Source organism: Trachemys scripta, chromosome 2, assembly GCF_013100865.1.
Source record: "Trachemys scripta elegans isolate TJP31775 chromosome 2, CAS_Tse_1.0, whole genome shotgun sequence".
In the NCBI taxonomy this organism is placed as follows: Eukaryota; Metazoa; Chordata; order Testudines; family Emydidae; genus Trachemys; species Trachemys scripta.
In genome coordinates, this window is record NC_048299.1 from 82,423,807 (window position 1) to 82,442,869 (window position 19,063).

At 42.3% G+C, this 19,063-nt stretch overlaps 1 long non-coding RNA gene across 1 annotated transcript in view; it reads left to right on the plus strand.

Moving 5' to 3' along the window:
* The first annotated feature begins 656 nt into the window (after positions 1 to 656).
* The window catches only part of LOC117871564, a 65,702-nt gene continuing 47,295 nt past the window's right edge, over positions 657 to 19,063 (plus strand). The window contains exon 1 of the long non-coding RNA XR_004644281.1: positions 657 to 858. This is a non-coding gene — a long non-coding RNA (uncharacterized LOC117871564). The remainder of the gene's footprint in view (positions 859 to 19,063) is intronic.

The window sequence follows — 19,063 nt, forward strand, 5'->3', positions numbered from 1 at the left end:
TCCATTGACTTGAGTGGAAGCTACCTACAAGTATTCTGAAAGCAGACTTTGCCCTATGTGCAGTATTTCTCTTGGAGAGCAGTGAAACTATCCTTAGCATGATGATGATGTAATTATAGGATCTCTCTTTCTCCAGAAGGGTAACGGAAATGTTAGCATCCATTATTGCAAAGTCAAGCACTCAGATATTAGGAAATGCCAGAATTAAAATTGCCCTTACAACCTTAATTCAGTCCCCATTATGATACAGCCTTTTAATCACATGATTACATACTATTTTTTCCACAGGACTCCTGTGACGGTCTGTATCCCAGTATTCACCCCTTGCATGCTATTATGATAATCTTTGTACAAGTATGCCATGTTAGGCATCATTTGAAAACTAATAACTTGCTGGTCAACATTGTTCTGATAAAATACGTGTAGTAACATTGTCTGAAAGTTATTTGGTTCTAATGCATGGTGTTACTCAGACATATTCCAAGTCTGGGGAGTGGAAAAAACAGTTCCTCAAAGACAAAATATAAGCGGACACCTCAGCCAGGTGTAAAGAGGCCAAATGGGCTATCACCTGCTTAACTGGCTATTTATGGGCAGCAAAAGGGACATGGGTGAAAAATCTACATTTTAAAAAGTAACAGCTGCGGGTTCCCATCCACACCGACTTTTTGTCTCCTGAACTTCAGCTGGAGAAGCTTCTCAAGGAAGGGAAAGAACTATAAGAAGGAAGGGCAGACACTCCAAATCATCCATCCCTTTCTGTCACCCCCAACACCTGAAGAACAAAGGAAGCAGTATTGGACTGGAGAAGGGATCCTGACTGAAAGAAGTTCAGCAAGAGGACCGCTGAAACGCGTGGTGAGAGAGACCTTGCTTTGATTTCACTCTAGTTTGTTAAGTTAGGCATTAGTTGCATTTTACTTTTATTTTCCTGGTAACCAATTCTGACTTTTATGCCTCATTACTTGTATTTACTTAAAATGTATCCATTTGTAGATAATGAACTTTTTTAATTGTTTTAACTAAACCATGTGGTTGAACTGAAGTGTTTGGGAAACTCCATTTGGGATAACAGGATTTGTGCATATCATTTTCTGTTAATAAAATGACGGACTGTATATGAGCTTGTATTGTCCAGGAGAGAGCTTGGCTGTATAAGACGTACACTTCTGGGGAAAGTGTGGGACTGGGAGTTTGCAGGTGTTGCTCTGTAGTGTAATTCAAGAGTGGCAGGCTGCAGCACTCTTACCATATGACTGGGAGTAACTTACATGCTGGAGGCTGCGTGTGTGTGGACCAGGAGTGGTAGCTCTCATAGCGAAGCAGGATAAAAAGCACCCCAGGTTAAAGAGCTGAGGTGACACAGCTCTTTATCGATCCAGGCGGTACCCGTGGGTATGTCACAGCTCCTGCCCTGTTCAGTGTCCAAACAGACAGTGCTCACTTAATGATAAGCTATTCAATATTTTGTTTTTTCCTCACGGTTCAGTGTGTGGCCCCATTTACTACACACTATTCAGACCTGGTTCTGAAGGCAGAATTATTGATTTCCTCCTGGACTTATTTGTGGCACCCATCACTGTAGAGTCTGAGTGCCTCACAAACATTCATTTATTTTCACAAGGCAGCTGTGAGGGGAGAGGATATTATCCTCATTTTATTTTACAGATGGGGAACTGAGGTACAGATATCAAAAATTTCTACTAATTTGGGGTGCCCAGTTCGAGACATCTAAGACCCAATTTACTTAGCATTGTGTAGCACATTATATATTCAAGCAGAGCTCCCACTGACTTCAGTGGCAGTTGTGAATGCTCAGCATTTCTGTAGATCAGACCCCATGGGGCACAAAGTCAGGCGCTCAGAAAATGAGGAACATACAATTAGTGACCACCTGTGAAAAATGTGTTTTAAGTAACTTCCTTAGAAACATATTGGAACTCTTTGGTAGAGGCCGGGATAGAATCCTGTTCTCCAGTGCAATATTCAACTGCCTTACCCATCCTTTCTCTTCCTGTAATCTCCGGCTTCATTTACCACACACCTTCCAACTTCTGCAACAAATGAGGCAAAGGTCCTACAGACAACAGCTTCCTTCACTACTCGCTCCTGATTTATCCCCAGAACAAGTCCATTCTGTCCACTGAATGAGGCAGTGGTCCGGTGATAAAAATAACATGTGATCATGTAATTAAAGTTTGTATCATAATGCATATGCACAAAGGTTGCACAGCCAACTTTAATGCTGGCATTTCCTAACTTTTAAGGGCTTTGCAACCTGGATAATATTCTTTTAATCTAATTTTTCTGTGTGTAATTTCCTAGGTTTTTAGAAAAGCAAGCTGGAAAAAAAAACAGAAAATTGAATCATTTGGCATCACACTGACACGTACATGGGTCATTAGCAGGGTTGGATTGTTCGATCTACCACATACACCTCTGCCACTTGAGCTAATGGAATAACTGATAACAGGTTATCATCTTCTATGTGGACCAGCACTAGAGGGATTGGGACACTTTGCCAGTGAGTTTCACAAATATTTGCTGACAACAGAGGAATGGTGAGACTCTGGAATCTTGTGTTCCATTCCAGGCTCAGACTCTCTCCCCCCCTCCCCCACTACCCCAAGTCAAACTTGATCCCTTCTGCCCCTTGCCTTCCAACCTGTCCTAGGCTCAGTCCTGTCTCTTCCTTACCCCTGGCTCCTCATTCCAGTCTCCTAGTCAGACCTGGTCTCCACTCCTCAGGCTTCTCATCCCAGTCCTGGTCTCTGTACCCAGCCAGGTCCATTTTCTTCTGCCCTGCTCCTCTTTCCCTTGACTCCTAGTCAGTTTCCCTCTTTTAGCCTCCCTTCACCCTCACCCCTCTCTCCACCAGCATCCAGTTCTAGTCTTCCCCACAACAAGCTCCTTGCCCCAATCTACTCTTCCCCCCTCCCACATATGGCTCTTGTCCCTCTGCATTTGACTCAGGCAACTTCCTCCTCCATGTGCCTGGGGGAGTGGAATGGAGGGCTACATTGAGAGCACAGGAGAGACAAACTCCCAGCTTTCAGTTCCAGTGCCCAGCCTACAGCAGCATGGAGCAGCAATTGCAGAGAAAGCCCTGTTCAGGCCAGGATTGGACCATGCTCAATGCAGACAAAATCTTCAAGGGAACTTAGCTGCAAAACTCTAGCAAGCCTATGCTAAACACCTGCAAACTGTCATTTTTCAAAGGCTTATAACTTGGTCACATTCGGGTAGTTTTACATGGCCAAAATTTATTTTTCAGCTTTGTTCTCAGAAACAGCTGAACTGTTTTGGCTGAAATTTTACAAATAAATAACTGAGCTTAAGGCAGACAACAGGCATGGAAAATTTCAGCCCAAATGGTTAAAATCGGGCAAAGTTATAAGCCACCTGGAAATGGCAGAGGCAATCTTACTAGGCAGGGATACCAACCTGCCTATAATAAATATGTGATAATTTATTTGAACTTTAGACCTCTCACTCTAGGAGGTTTGCTTCTAGTGTTGTTTAATTTTTCGGATAAAGATGGGACTTAATTATATTCCAAACCAGTCTCCCTGTCCCATACTAATGAGCAGACTGTAATTCCTGCAGGTTTTTTGCACACCTGTTCTACATCTTTTTCATTTCCTTTTAAAAGGGCTATTCCCTCCTGGATCACGTCTCCATTCAATGCCACTGTTTCTCAATCCAGATGTTTTATTTTGCTTATCAGGAAAGGGATGCTTTGGAGACTGCCCTTACTCATAGGCCCCTTCATTTCAACCTGGCACTTTGAACAGAAGAACTCATACCCCTTGACATTTTACAGGCTATCTTATCTGTCTAAGGATTTCCAATGTGCCCATCACTGTGATACCTATGTGCTGGACTGATCTGGTGATAATATGGTCATTAATATTTGGACTACTGAATAGCCAGTAACAGCAAATTTTCAGTGCAAGTGAATCAGAGCAACAGAAAAACAAATCTCAGCAGCTATCTGTGCTGCAGAGACAGATATAGTCTGTATCTCCAGGGACATCCCGTGTTCCTCTTGCTGCCATTCTTTGTAAAACAGAGCCCTTATCACACATAGTATGACAATGTGTATCTTCCCCTTGAGCTTCCTTCCAGGCATCAGGGCTTGGGTCATATTGTTGCCCAAGAGACCTTATACGCTTGACACTGCCTTAGTTGGAGAAAGGCTATATGGAAATGAGCTGGAATGCAGCATGTGGTCTGAAAATGGTTTTAAATTCCATCATTATCACAGTTTAACGTGACTTTGGGATCTTTTAATTATTCCCTAGAGGGAAAGAACTGCTGATACTGACTATGCTGAGGCCTTTCACTAAACCTGACACACCTGAATATTCTAAAGATTGATACTAGTTATACCATAAACTTAAGCAAAATGAGTTTCAGTTTATTGACTTTCTGGGGTCAGTGGAAGTTGGGGGTGCTCAGCAACTCCAAGGTGATGTTGAGTGTTTCAAGAGACCAGGCTCACAGTGCTTCAAGGGACCAGGCTCACAGTGGGTCATATTAGTCACAGGTCTGATTCCACTGAAGTCAATCTACATTCAAATTGAATCTGGCAGTGACTCTTATATTACTAACCTTTACCCTTTTTAAGAGATGAAGTATCATTTTCTAGGCCCCTGCCCTGCTGCACACAATCTCATTGACTTCAGTGGGGCTAATCACAGTGCACAAAGTTAGGTATGGGTGTAAATCTTTGCAGGACTCAATGCTTTAGCTTGTATTCTTGAGCTTACTCTTTACTTTCCCCTCTTTTTATTCTGACCCAGTAAAAAGACATTTTATCCTTTATTACTGATTTCCTGAGGTGTCCAATTCTCCCAGACTCCAATATCCTGAGCTTTCCAGAACACCCCTTTCTTCATCTTGTTTCTCCCTTTTTATTATAGAAAAAATGCTATGAATAATCCTTTTTTAAAAAGTACTTGTATTTCCTGAGTTATTTGTCTTTGGAGCATCTGTAATCTCTCGGCGGCAGCATGGTCTAGTGCAGTGTTTCTCAACCTTTTAGATACCAGGGACCGGCTTGCTGCCTTCCTAAACTGTGTCAGGGAGATCTCAGGGCCCGGCGCAAGTCCATGGACTGGTCATTGAGAAATACTGCTCTAGTGGATATGGCACTTGTCTAGGAGTCAGAAGACCTTGATTCCTGCCATTGCCCCTGACCCATTGTGTGACTTTGGGTAAATCGTTTCACCTCTCTGTGCCTCTCCTCCTACCCTTTGTCTGTCTTTTCTACATAGATTGCAAATTTTTCAGGGGAAGGACTCGCCCTCCCCCTTGAGATTGTACAGTGCCTAGCACAATGGGACAGTGGTGGGGCGGCTGCCCCACACAGGCAGGAGAAGGGTTAAGGCAGCCTTGGAGAGGCTGTGCAGAACCCAGCCAATCAGGAAAGTGCTCATTGGGAGAGCCAATCAAGAGAAGGCTTGCTGGAGCAGCCCATGTATAAAGGGCTGCTCAGCAGAGGGCAAAGGGGTAGCACTGTCTGCCAACGAGCACCGGAGATACTGCAGTGCTGGGCGGGGTAGTGGAGCAGTAGGGGAGCTCTTGGCTGACCATGGTCAGACTGAGGCCCTGAAGCAAGGGCAGGGAAGGTGCTAGGGCTATGGGGGAAGTGGCCCAGGGAAAGTAGGCAGTGGGAATAGGAGGAAGGGCAGTAAGTGGCTGCCAGCTATAGGGTCCCTCAGCCAGGACCCAGAGTAGTGGGCAGGCCTGGGTTTCCCCATCCCCTTTACCCCTCCCTACTTGCCAATGTGGAGAATGGCCTAAATTCAGAGTGCAGTTTGCCCCTGAAGCCAGGGGCTAGACTAGAGACAGCAGTTGGCTGCTGAGACAAGTAGAAGGACTGAGGACTGCCTGTCCCCCGAAAGTGGAGAGTCAGCGGGCTGGGGCACAGCTGGAGGGCTGTATCCTGAAGAGGATGCCGCGGTCCGGGAGCAACGTGGGCCCAGATGGTGGAGGGAGTGGAAGTAGCAGCGAGTGAGACACTGCTAGTAAAAGATTCCCTGATGGTCCAAGAGAGCTAATTCCCAGCATGACCAGCAGGAGGAACCCGGGCGGTGAGTCAGAACCACTACAGGGACCCTGGTGTCAAATGGGGCCAGTAAGTGCTTTCATGATACTAATAATGACAGTAAGAGACAACTGAATAAAACAGCCTGAAACCAGTTTAGTCTGCAGAGATTTTGGAATTGAATATCTTCTGCAGATTTTCTTGAATGTTAGAGTTTGATCAACATCACCTTCAAGGAGGAGCCTTAACTTGTCTGCCATCTGAGGGCCCCTCCTCTATTTTTTGTGGAATTTAAACTTTTTTCTGCATAAAATAATTGTTTGAATAATAACTCTAAACTAGCTAGGCCAATTTTGCTCAAACTTAGAAAAATAGTTTGGGGTGGACCCCAAGCATAGGAAATTTCATCCAAGAAGAATTTGAGGACGTTCAGAGCAACTGGAAAAGGGAGGCTAAAATGGAAGTATGACTGTAGGCTTTGCCTGCACTGCAAAACTATCTCAATGTAAAATCCAACAGGAGACAAGGAATGTGATGCTTTTACTTGGATGTAGTTAGCTGAGGTCAACCTTTGTATGCCCCACCTGGGAATTACCTTGACTAGCTACATAGAGGTAAACACTACAGTGCCTCGTCTCCCCTAAGGTTGTTGATCGAGATGTTGATGTAAAAACACACCACATTTGTAAATATAGTTTTGGTCTCAGCTGTAGCAGTTACTACCAGCAAGTCTGGTTTGCATGGAGTGCTCAGGAAAAGTGCTTGACTAACAACCCTGGAAATTGAGCTAGGAAAACCCACTTAGTAACCCTGATTTCTTTATCTTGTTTTCATGGAGTTCAGTAACTTTTGGAGAATAGCTTTATTTAGGTTTTCAGGCCACCTTTAATTATTCAGAAAAGCATTTAAGCACATGTTTCAGTCCCTCCCTGTTCAGCAGAACACTTAAACAACTGCTTAAGAGCTACTGACGGCATGCTACGGTTGACATGGATTTCAATAGGACTTAAGCACCTGCTGAAGTTCTTTGCTGAATAGGGATGAATTAGTGAACTGGGGCATTATGTGGGAAGTGCCTGTACACTGTGATCAAAGAAATATTACTGTGACACCCCAACCCCTTGCTTATTTGCACTGGAAACACTTGAAAGAAAGGTAGGTTACACAACAATGTAAATTACTTTCCTCTACGCCTCCTTTGTGCGTGCTGGAAATAGATTTCCCACACAGTCGTCAATTACTTTTATTCATAGATAACCTCTAAATGTGTGTGTTCTGTGTCACAAGGCTGACATTCCTAATACTGCAACCTTTTGTGGGACCAATAAGCCACATTGTCTGATTCAGAAATGAGTCTCCATGGAGCTAATCGGCTTTGTTTTTGACTTTGAGCACTTGATGTTTTTTTTCCTTGCAGTGCTATCAGAGCTGTGGGTTGACTTTAACTGAACTATTGATTGACAAATTAATGTCATGAAGTGGTCTTATACAGTGACAGTAACTAAAATCTCATATCATTTAGGCGGCTTTGTTTCTAGTTAGAAGTAGTTTTAGTAACAGACACAGGCCCGGGCTACACTAGAGGGGGGTTCGAACTAAGATACGCAACTTCAGCTACGCTATTCGCGTAGCTGAAGTTGAAGTATCTTAGTTCGACTTACCTGGCTGTCCTCACGGCGGCGAGTCGACTGCCACGGCTCCCCCGTCGACTCCGCTTACTCCTCCTGCCGAGGTAGAGTACGGGCATCGATTAGCGGATCGATTTATCGCGTCCAGACGAGACGCGATAAATCGATCCCGATACGTCGAACACTACCCGCCGATCCGGCGGGTAGTATAGACGTACCCACAGTCTTTGAATATTTAAACAATAGATGGGACAGAGCAGCTGTGCCACTGTAGCGCATCTTGTGAAGACGGTCATTGGTGACAGGAGAGAGCTCTGCTGTCAGCATAATAAAACCAACTCCATGAGAGCTGGTAGCTATGTCGGTGGAAGTGCCAACCACACCAGCGCTTAGGTCGGTGTAATTTGCATCGTGCAGGGGGCTGGCTTATTCACACCCCTAAGCAGCATAAGTTATACTGACATAAGTGGTAATGTGTACAAGCCCTTACATTTCCTGTTGGTTGTCAGCTGCACACAGGGCTCACAGCTGGAGCCCCCCCACCCCGGGGCTGACAGACCAAGCTGTCCATGTGCCCCAAGCTGACAGTGGGGCTTCAGCTGTGAGCCCTGCGCGGGGTTGACAACTCCAGCTGTTGGCTGCAGGGCCGGGGGACTCCAGCTGTCAGTGCCCCACAGTTAAGTCAGTGAAAGCACTCCTGGTGAGGCTGCACACCACCAACCGAAGGAGGGTAGTGTGGACATGAACCACCACAGTAATTACTGTGGTGGCTGTATATAGAGCTAACATAGTTCAATTTAATGTTGTAGTGTAGACTTGCCCTAAGCTCCCAGGCTTGTCTTTTGAAGGTGTTGAGCAGGCTTCCTTTGCGGACAAGGACTGATGGAGAGATTGTTTTGTGAAAAGCGTTTGCCAACAGGTGACATGGTGTGTTTGTCTTTTATCATTTTTCTGTGTGAGTTCATTTGAGAGCATAGTGATTGTCTGGTTTCACCCACAAAGTTGTTATTGGGGCACTCAATGCATTGGATGAGGTACACCACATGTTGTGATAGGCATATGTGGAACCCATGGATCTTGAAAGGTGTATTGTAGGTGGTATTTGTCATTATAGCAGTGGAGATATGTCTGCAGGTTGTGAATCTGTTTTGGCAGGGTCTGGTGTCACTTTGAGTTGGTGTGTCCTGGTCTGTGGGGAGCTAAACACCTTCAAAAGACAAGACTGGAAGCTTACATTCATAATTCTGCTAGACACCAAAAAACAAGGATGCAATTGAGATACCGGTTTTATGTCTGATTACAACAGTCTATACCCACCAACTCCCTTTGTCCTATGATTGCCAGAAGTGTTAGAGACAAGGTGGGTGGGGTAATATCTTTTATTGGACCAAATTCTGTTTGAGAGAAACAAGCTTTCGAGCTTACATAGAGCTCTTCTTCAGGTCTGGGAAAGGTACTCCCAGTGTCACAGCTAAATACAAGGTGGAACAAATTGTTTAGTGTAAGTAGTTAACACATTTCAAGGGGCCTCTAAAGGTGAAGTGGCCCATTAACATCCCTTCAGTCATGGGGAGGGGGACGGGACAGGTAGGGGGGAAGGCAGCTGCAGAGTGTGTTTGTGTGTGTGTGATAGATTGTTGTAATAAGACATAAATCCAGTGTCTCTATTCAGTCCGTGATTTTTAGTGTCTAGCAAAGTTATGAATTTAAGCTGCCAGGCTTGTCTTTTGAAAGTGTTGTGCAGGTTTCCTTTGAGGATGAGGACTGAGAGGTCAGATACAGCATGATTGCTTTGTGAAAAGTGTTCACCCACAGGTGATGTGGTGTCTTTGTCTTTTATCATTTTCCTGCGTGAGTTCCTTCAAGAGCGTAGTGATTATCTAGTTTCATTCACATAGTTGTTGTTGGGGCATTTAGTGCCCTGGATAAGGTACGTGTTGTGCATTGTGATAGACATGTGTTGGACCCATGGATCCTGAAAGGTTCACAAGAAATGTTAATTGCCATTTCATTTTGAATGGTTTCTTGCAATATATGTTAACTTCTTGTGCTTATAAATATGTACCACCTTGTATTTAGCTGTGACACTCTGATTAACTTTCCCCAACCTGAAATGTGGAGCTCAAAAGCTTCTTTCTCCAACAGAAGTTGGAGAAATAAAAGTATTACCTCATCCACCTTGTTGCTCTCATATCCAGAGACCAACACGGCTACAACTGCAAACAAAAGTAAACCTACTCATATTACATCATTATCATTTTAGTCTTTTATTCTTATGTATTCCTGGGGAGAAGAAATGTGTAATGTGTGCATAATAGTTTAAAAATATACTATTCTGTGTTCTAAAGACCCTGTGATATCTTATTCTACTCCTGACCAACAAAGAACATTCATTCTGCTAAATAACAGACTACCAGCATGTTCAGTGGGTTTTAGAGCACATTTGTAGACAGATATATATATATATATATATGGAGAAAAATGTGTCCCTCATCCCCCAACTCTTTTATGTTTTTACATATATATATATATATATATGTAAAAACATAAAAGAGTTGGGGGATGAGGGACACATTTTTCTCCAAGCACAATACAGCTTGCATACAGACCAGATGAAGAATTAATAATGAAACTTTTATTCTTGACAGCTTTGTTCACAGTAGGAAGGAAAATTCCTCAAAATCAAAGGTAAGAAAAAAATTATAGGCTTCCAAGATGACAAGGGAGACCTGGCAGTCAATCAGCAGGATAACTATACTAGATGACAGAGTGAAAGATGGTTCCAAAGTCACCAGCACATCTATCTGTATGGAGCCACCTGCCACATGAGTGAAAAATACATTTTTCACTCATCTATCTGATTCATATAATTGCTGTACAGACAACAATTCTACAAGTAGCCCAACACAGAGGGGTTAAATGGTCATCCCCTAACTGCCAGCAAACTGCAGCCATTTTATTTTTCAAGAGATGCTTATCTAGAAAAATCTTAAAAAGGAAGCTAAAATACTGTGTGAGGATTGTATAATGCTAGGATTGCTAACCTGTGTATACCACAGTAGCACATTAGTGTTTGTATTTAAAGGAATAATTGCATGTGGCACAAAAAAACCCACTATATATTTTGGGACTCGTGACTGAGGTGATTGGGATTTTTTTCACTTCTGTGCCATTGATTTAAATCCAGCACCAGTTGGGAGTAGCTCAAAGTTATGCTTGGATGGCTCTTTAGTTATGCACTGCAGGTGAAATGAGTTTTTTGTCTCAATGCACTTTCAAGTGGATGCTCCACTAAAAAGCCTATTGGCACCCTTGGCACTCTTGTTGGCAGTGAGGCTGAAGATTTGAATGGCCTGGAGACTAAACTAATCCTCATTCCTTGAGGTGATCCCTCCAGAGCAAGGTTCAGACATGCTGGCATGAAGGTCTGTGGAAGCTTTTTGCTTTTGATATCCAAGTTGTAGCAGATGGTCTTATGATGCAATCTACTAAGCTCCTTAAAGCAAATAGTAGAAAAATGATTCATTTGGTTACTTGTTCATTTTTGAGTTAACTGGAAATGTCATACCATGCCCTTCCTTAATGCTAGTTCAGGCGCTTGAATACAACACATTGCGTGCCAGGACTTGACAGCTGTTGCATGGTTAACTTTGAGGTGATGGTTGACCCTAGTAGTTTAATGAAGTTCCATAGTGTAGCTATTGCTGGTGTCAAGATACATATATAGGGTTCCCATATGTCTGCTCTCACTGTAGATACAATTGGTTTCTAGAGGTAAGCGAGATAAAGCCAATGACTTTATTCATGAAAATAATAATGGGCACAGAGTAGATAATTTTTGTTTTCGCTGTTTCCATCGTTTTAATGACATTGCTGTTGCTAGCTGCCATTGCCCCCTTTTCAGAAAGTTACTTTTTAATATATTTTTTCCATTTGTTAACAGTATGTTAGCAGTGATTGTAGCTCGATGCCGGCAGTTTTTTCTCAGTAATTGACTCAGTGTGCAGTATAGGTCTACAAAGTTCCATATATTTTGTAACACTGTTAAGAAACCTCTCTCTTATGTAAAATATATACCACCCCTAGCCTCAGGTCTAGTAAATACAAAATGTATCATATGCAAGATACACAGGGCCAAATGGGAGCCACACATCCACATCCAAGGTCAGAAGTTGGCCTGCTGAGTAGTGGCCTAGGAAGCAATGAAGTTCCTGTATTGGCTATATACAATAGTGTACATGTAACACAGAATGTTCCAGTCATTTGACAGAAAGGACAAACTGCTGACCATTTATATTTTGTAGCAGAAAGGGACCTCTTTAATTGTCTTAGAAACAGGGCCGGCTCCAGGGTTTTGGCCGCCCCAAGCAGCCAAACAAAAACAAAACAAAACAAAAAAAAAAGCCACGATCTGTGGCGGCAATTCGGCGGGAGGACCTTCGCTCCGAGCAGGAGTGAGGGACCATCCGCCGAATTGCCGCCGAACAGCTGGACCTGCCGCCATTCTCCGGAGTGGCCGCCCCAAGCACCTGCTTGGTAAGCTGGTGCCGGAAGCCCGCCCTGCTTAGAAATGAGGCATCGGCTATGGTCAGCAGTGAGTTCCTGAATGCGTCTCTGTAATTAGGTTGTTTAACACAGGATGATGTAATCAAAAATTCAGTTTCAAAATATACTGTAGGATTTAGAGAGTAAGGATATCTTGTAGTTAAAATATTGATGTGGGACTTGAGATCTGGCTTTGGTTCCTGGCTCTGCCACAGGCTTCTTGTGTGATCCTGGGCAAGTCACTTATTCTCTCTTTGCCCCAGTCCCATGCCTGTAAAAGGGAGATAACACTGCCCTTTATCCCATCCTCTATCGATTTTAAATTGTAAGATTTTTTGGGCAGGTACTGTTTTTCTATGACTTTGTGCAGGGCCCAGCAAAATGGGCTCCTGAAACTGGTTGGAGCCTCTAAGCCAGTGGTTATCAACCTGTGGCCCGCATGCTGCCCAATTAGCACTCAGCTGAGGCCCAGCTCAGCTGCGTGCTAAAGGCTGTGGGCTCTGGGCTGCCGGTTTCCACCTGGCCCTGAACAGCAGGCTCAGGGTCCGGGCTGCTGTGTGGCGGGCTCAGGGTCCGGGCTGCTGCACAGTGGGCTCAGGGTCCAGGCTGCCAGCTGCGTCCCGGCCCCATACGGGGAGGGTCCAGGGTCGGGATCCCTGCCCCTACCCTGCGCCCGACTCTCCACTCCTGGCCCCACTCTGTTGAGGGGTCTCTGGTTGGAAGGTACTGGGTATAGGGGTTAGGTTGGGGGCACTGTGGCTCTCAACCTGCGGCCCAGGTAACACTTTGTGGGCCATATATGTGGCCCGCAATGATAAATAGGTTGAGAACCACTGCTCTAGGCATTATTGTATTAGGAGTAGTATTCTGGTATTTACCTCATCACTTCTTAATCTGAACCTTTGCCAGTATAAATATAATTGGGATTTAAAGTGATTTGTGTTTGGGGCGGGGCAAGGATGCTCATAACCCATTTCTTCAGCATCCTGGAAAATCTCCCTTAAATTTGCTAGTGATTTCCTGTATTATACCGACACGAGTCATAGAGAGGCTAAAACATTGAAATAATGAGCAGATATTGACTTCCTCCAAGGTGTCTGCTTCACTGAGCAAATACATGTCAATGGATTGATGCAGCAAGTCTGTGACTCCATGGCAAGGTAGGACTGCCTTGTGTTTGCGACAACTCATGGCAATCTGTGGATATTAGTCAGAGAAGGGAGACCTTTGGGCAAAAATAGGGGAGGGAGGGCAGGAATTTATGAAGCCGTCAGTTTAATTATTTAAAAAATAATTGTACAAAAACTTCACTTTAACCTTTTCATAGTATTTTGAAGCATTTAGTACATGAAAGAATCCAGTGTGTAGACTTGCGTTTGCTGAATGTATTCTTTTAAATGGACCAGTCAACGGGGTAAAAAATGATCAATGCAAAAATCTCCTTTAATGCAACCTTTTTAGAGTTAACACCATAGTAACAGTCAAGAGAAGCAAAAGTTAACATTTCGATAGCAACAATAATTTCACCATATTGCACATTGAGCACTATGCCCTGATTTAGCCAACCACTTAAACACCCTTACCACCCAATGTGGCCCTTGACCAGTAAAGTCAAGGGCCACATCCTTGGATGGTTTAAATTGGCATAGTTCCACTAAAGTCAATGAAGCTGCACCAGTTTGCACCAGCAGAGAATCTAGTCCAGTGAGTTTTGCTCAGTTAAAAACTGTACATTCTGGCTCAATGGGATCTGATGATTTTGCAGGATTATTTTTGTGCAGAGCAGTGCTGCAGTATGTTTGACAAGTAGTTTGGTAACAAATACCACCCTGAAATTGAAACATTTGAGGGTCTACCCTTCCCTCCTATGCATATGTGCTTCCTTTTAATACTAACAGGATTTAGATGTTTGCATCAGTGGGCACATAGACTCCTCCTCTAATATCTGTATTCGCTTCTGAGAGTGGAATTAGGGTTTCTATATCACTTAAATTTAGCTTATAAATATTTTTAGAGATATATTCAATCATATATCACATTTTCTTCAACATTCTTGATGAGAACATTAGCTCTGCATAAGAATTCCTGATTTTGACACTGGGTTTCATGACCTCATGTGACTCTCTTCCAGTGCACCTGTTAATGATTGCTGTATTACCACAACCTCACATGCTTATCTTCTAAAGAAATTGTTCCAGTTGTACGTGCAGACCCATACAAGAGGAGGGTCTTGGTTTTAATGTGTTCTTAAAAAAAACAAACAAACCCAAAAATCAAGCCAGGAGTGGGAAAACCGTGAAAAAGCCACAATGTAGAATTCTTTATGATCATTAACAGGTTGAGCTAACCACTTTAAGAAATACTAAACTTAAGTTGGGGGTATGAAGTGGAGTTGGGGTGTGTCTGTGTATATAGCCGGGGTGTGTATGTGTGGTATTCCTTTTTATAAACTTGCTAATAACTGACTGAGACATCGAGGCAGCAAGGAAAGCCTAAAGAATCATTAACATCACTGGTTTGGAGTCTGCAGGAATCTGTACCATTCCAAAAGAATGTGGATCTTGTTGAAACATAATGAGGACTAAACTTCCTTAGGTTATTTAAAAACCAAGGTCCTGACCACTTGCTGTCAGTAAAGATCCCATGGCACCTTTTGTAGAAGTTAGAGGTATTAGCCCATGTGTCACTGGCCAAATTCCAACTGGCTAATTACATTTTTCGGTCTTCCTGAATTCCCTCTGCTGTTTCATTTGTATGCAGTATTATTCATGCTCTCTCTTGAAGTATTGTGTAGTGTTGATGTGCATTGCCAGAGGTCCCTTTCACTTCATTGCGGGCTGCATTTCAATGGTGAATGAAATGTGTATAATATATATACAGGTATACTACATATGTAAAGGTGATATCCATGTGATAAACTGTGACCTCAGGTGTAAATAAATCTATTGTGTACTTTTCACTTTCTCACCTGCCTGGGATTTAACACTTCCTGCCTACTTGCCATCAGCTTTAATGAGCAGCCATTCTTTTAAAAAAAATCAACCTGACAGAGATTTCCACCAAACTCTGGTATTTCTCATAAAAATAATTATCTCCTCCACTGGGAAAAGACGATTCCCAGCTTCAAAATGGGGGAACTCAGCATTGGCTTCTACACCTGAATGGGCTTAAGGTAAAGGAGTTTAACTTTGTGACATTTTTAGTAAAGCTAGCTGAAACTGTATTGACAAAGCAGTTTTCCAGGGGAAAATGCAGGATTATGTTTATCACAATCTAAATATTTTGCAGGAATGTGTCTATTTCAACTAAATCTTTACAGGAAAAAGTTGAAACAAATTGTTCCGTTCTTGTTTCGATAACATTGTAATGTTTCATTTCAACTTGCTTATTTTGATTCATTTAATTTTGAGTTTTGTATAATAAAATGTTAATTTTATTGTATTTAATATTACATATAATGTATTTTATATTGTGCTATGTTATGTATTGAAAGAAAACACTTTTGCCTTGTCAAAATGAAACAGCTCAATGGTTCCAAATCAATTTTTATTTTTAAATTTTCATTTTGTGGGAAACATTTAAATCTTGGCTTTTTTTTTTTTGATTAAGAACAGAAACAAATTTCAAAATGTTGGAATTTCCCATAGAACAAAAATTCCAGGTTGAGTAGCCTTTAGGTATATTATCAGCTTTTAAAAGTCGTATTTATAGTTATATTTATATGAACTTCCTCTCCCCCAGAGCCTTGTATAGTTGGGCTCCTAATAATCAAGGTGCCTGGCTTTACAGGTGATGGAATATCAAAAATCCTTTATTAAAAATCTCTCTGAAACATTCCTAAAATAGTTGTTTCTATAACACATGCGGTATATACGACACACAAAATAGTGTGGTATAAAGGTTTTATTGGCACTTGTTTGGTTTGACATGCTTCACCAGTCTTTAGTGGTGAGGTCATCCCAAACTCAGGTCAATACAGTGTTTATAGCATGCCGTCATGTGTTCTCTTTCTCCCCTTTCTACCACATCTCTGCCTAATTAGATAGAACACTCCGATATGGCTGCACCATGATTGCCGTAGAAGCTCTGTTGTACAAGTTTCTTCCACAGACATGGGAAGGTCCATTTTGGCTCAGGGATGTAGGTGGGTCCTGATTTATTATCCTTCTGTCAAAGGTCCTGATCCAAAGTGGAAAGGTACCCATTGACTTCCAATGGGCTTTGAATCAGGCTAAAAAGGAGCCCTCTGCCATCTATGGCTGATTTGATCTGTGAGCTTTAAAATAATGAGAGCAAAATTATGCCTTTGAAGTACTAGTCTGTGATTATTCTTTCAGAGCTATTTTGCATAGCCGCAGTCACAGGTCCAAATCCAACCGCCATGTAAATAGGAGTAATGTATTGAAACAAATAGAACTGCTCACACTGCACGGTTGAATTTGACCCAGGGTTTATAAAAAAACCTCCAAATCCCCCATAGCAAAGTGATAGGTCTGTGAGAAGGTTGGGAAATGTGTCTGGATTTTTTTTTTCCTCTTCAGCTGAAACATTCTGTGACTTTGGCTCTAATCTACAGGGCGAGATGATGAACATAACACCTGCCAGCAGCTCACAGCAAATGCTGTTGGGAAGTTTTAGTATTTTATTTTAGTATTTACTTTTAGTATTTTTGTTAAAGTAGTTACAACGTCTCTGCCTACTCTCTGAATCTGTTACAAATAAACTACATAGATCTGTGGTACAAACCACATTTTAGACTGTTCTACTTACAAAACACTGGGGAGGAAGGAAGGCCAGTGGTGTTTGAACAATGTATAGTTTAGGCTTATAGCCATAAATCCATCCTGTCTGACTAGTGCTGACACTTCCTTCTAGCAACAGTCTTCAGATCAAAGAGAACGCTATTAATACTTTGAATCCCAGCACACAAAGACACAAAGTTGGCTTGCGCCCTCCCTCCCCCCGAAACCAACTTGGCAATGCTTGATACACACTGTAATAAGCGGGTGAGGCCTTTACCTACTCAACAAAATAATTTTGCTCTATAACCCTATTCCTTTTCCTGCTCCTCACTGCACATTGGCGTCCCCTCACTCAACCCCATATTCCTTGTGAATGCTCACCTAAGTGAATCATCTGCAATTAGAGGGGTACATATTTCTCCAAGAGTTTGTTTTCAGATCTGCTCCCTAGACCTTCTAGTTTTTCAGTCTGGGAATTGTGTTGAGCTCCAGTTCCTCTTATCCCAGCAAGTAAGGAAAACAACTTGTGGGTTACGAAAGTTGTATGAGATGTCAAGTGAAGGTTGACTAAAGCCAGAAACAAATACAACCCCCAGCGTTAAATGTAGAGATGCTTGACCCAGTTCTTGAAAAATAATTAAGATCTAGCTTGAATTGCACCTGACCCTTTCTGAGCTGCTTTGCTGTTGTCATGGCTGCAGTGGAATATGGTTGCAGTGTCTTTTCCAGTCCCAGTGTTCTGCTTTCACTTAACAGAGTCATAGCAGGTGCCTGAGCCAGTGCCATAGCTTGTGCCTTACAAATTAACTGTGTGCGCACACACATTAGAAAGTTATTTAGGTTGCAAAGTTAAGTACTCAACAGTTAGGAAATGTCAGATTTACAGTTGTCCAGGCAACCTTAATTCTACCTCCTTGGGTCCATCCTATATACTGAGAGAAGCTGGGGTTCTGTGGAAAAAGTAGCATGTGATCATGTAATTAAGGACCGTACCATAAGGCATACGGACAAGGGGGCAGAATCTGGCATTTCCAAACTCCTGAGCGAGCTCTTCTCACAACAGGGAAATATCCTATGATGAAAGTAATAAAAAATAACCTCTTTATTACAAACAGCTAAAGTCAATGTTAAAACAGTATGATTCTCAGAGCACCTGCCACACTAAAGACAACTGTGTCATCAGCAGATCTGTGCAGGAAAATTTTCCAGGTCTGTTTTTCTGTTTAATGCTTGAAAGGGAATGCTTACCACTCAGTACATGTCAAATTCATCTACAATGCAATGTCTGAAAGGGTGTACCCAGGTGTTAGGACAGTAAAGATGTGGGAATGGTTTCCTGGCACAATTAATGCAATGCAAAGCAAATGAATATAATTAATTTTTAATACAGACAAATCAATACCACAACTTATTTTTAGAGATAAAAGTATCTTCCACAAAGGTACCAGGGAAAAGTTAAAGGGACACTGACAGTTTAGGCACAAATTTGATTTACTTTAGCACCGTTATAATGTGATAGGGAATAGACTTGAGTTTTGTATTTAGTTGTGCTTAACTCTCTGACTGAAAAGGTACCAAAAACGTTGCAGAGATTGTTACTTCTGCTGTTAGAGTCACAGAGCAGCCAGCAGAGGGAGCAAAGTCATATTAGCAACACATCCTGTGCCAAGAACTGTATTGACATTATTGATAACATTAATAATGCTGATGACAAACAAGGAAGCAAGTATGCACTATGTTACCTTATTCCCCCTTAGAAATTGAAGGAGCAGCGAGAGGAATTAGTGTTTGTCAGTCTGGAAGGAGGAAAGGAGTAGAGTGGTATTTACTTTCGAGCTTGCAAGAGGATAATTAAAAATACAAATCAAAAACCACCAGCAAAGTATGCATGGGTGTTGAATCTTTTTCTTGTGTTTTAACAGTGCTTTGCACTTCCATAGCAACTGTCATCTGATGATCTCAAAGCTCTTTATAAACATTAATGAATTAAACCTCACAAAACCCCTGTATGGCAGGTAAATAATTATATTATACATTGGTAAATAGAGGTACACACAGCATAAGTGACTTTGTCAAAGCCAAACTCTGAGACAGTG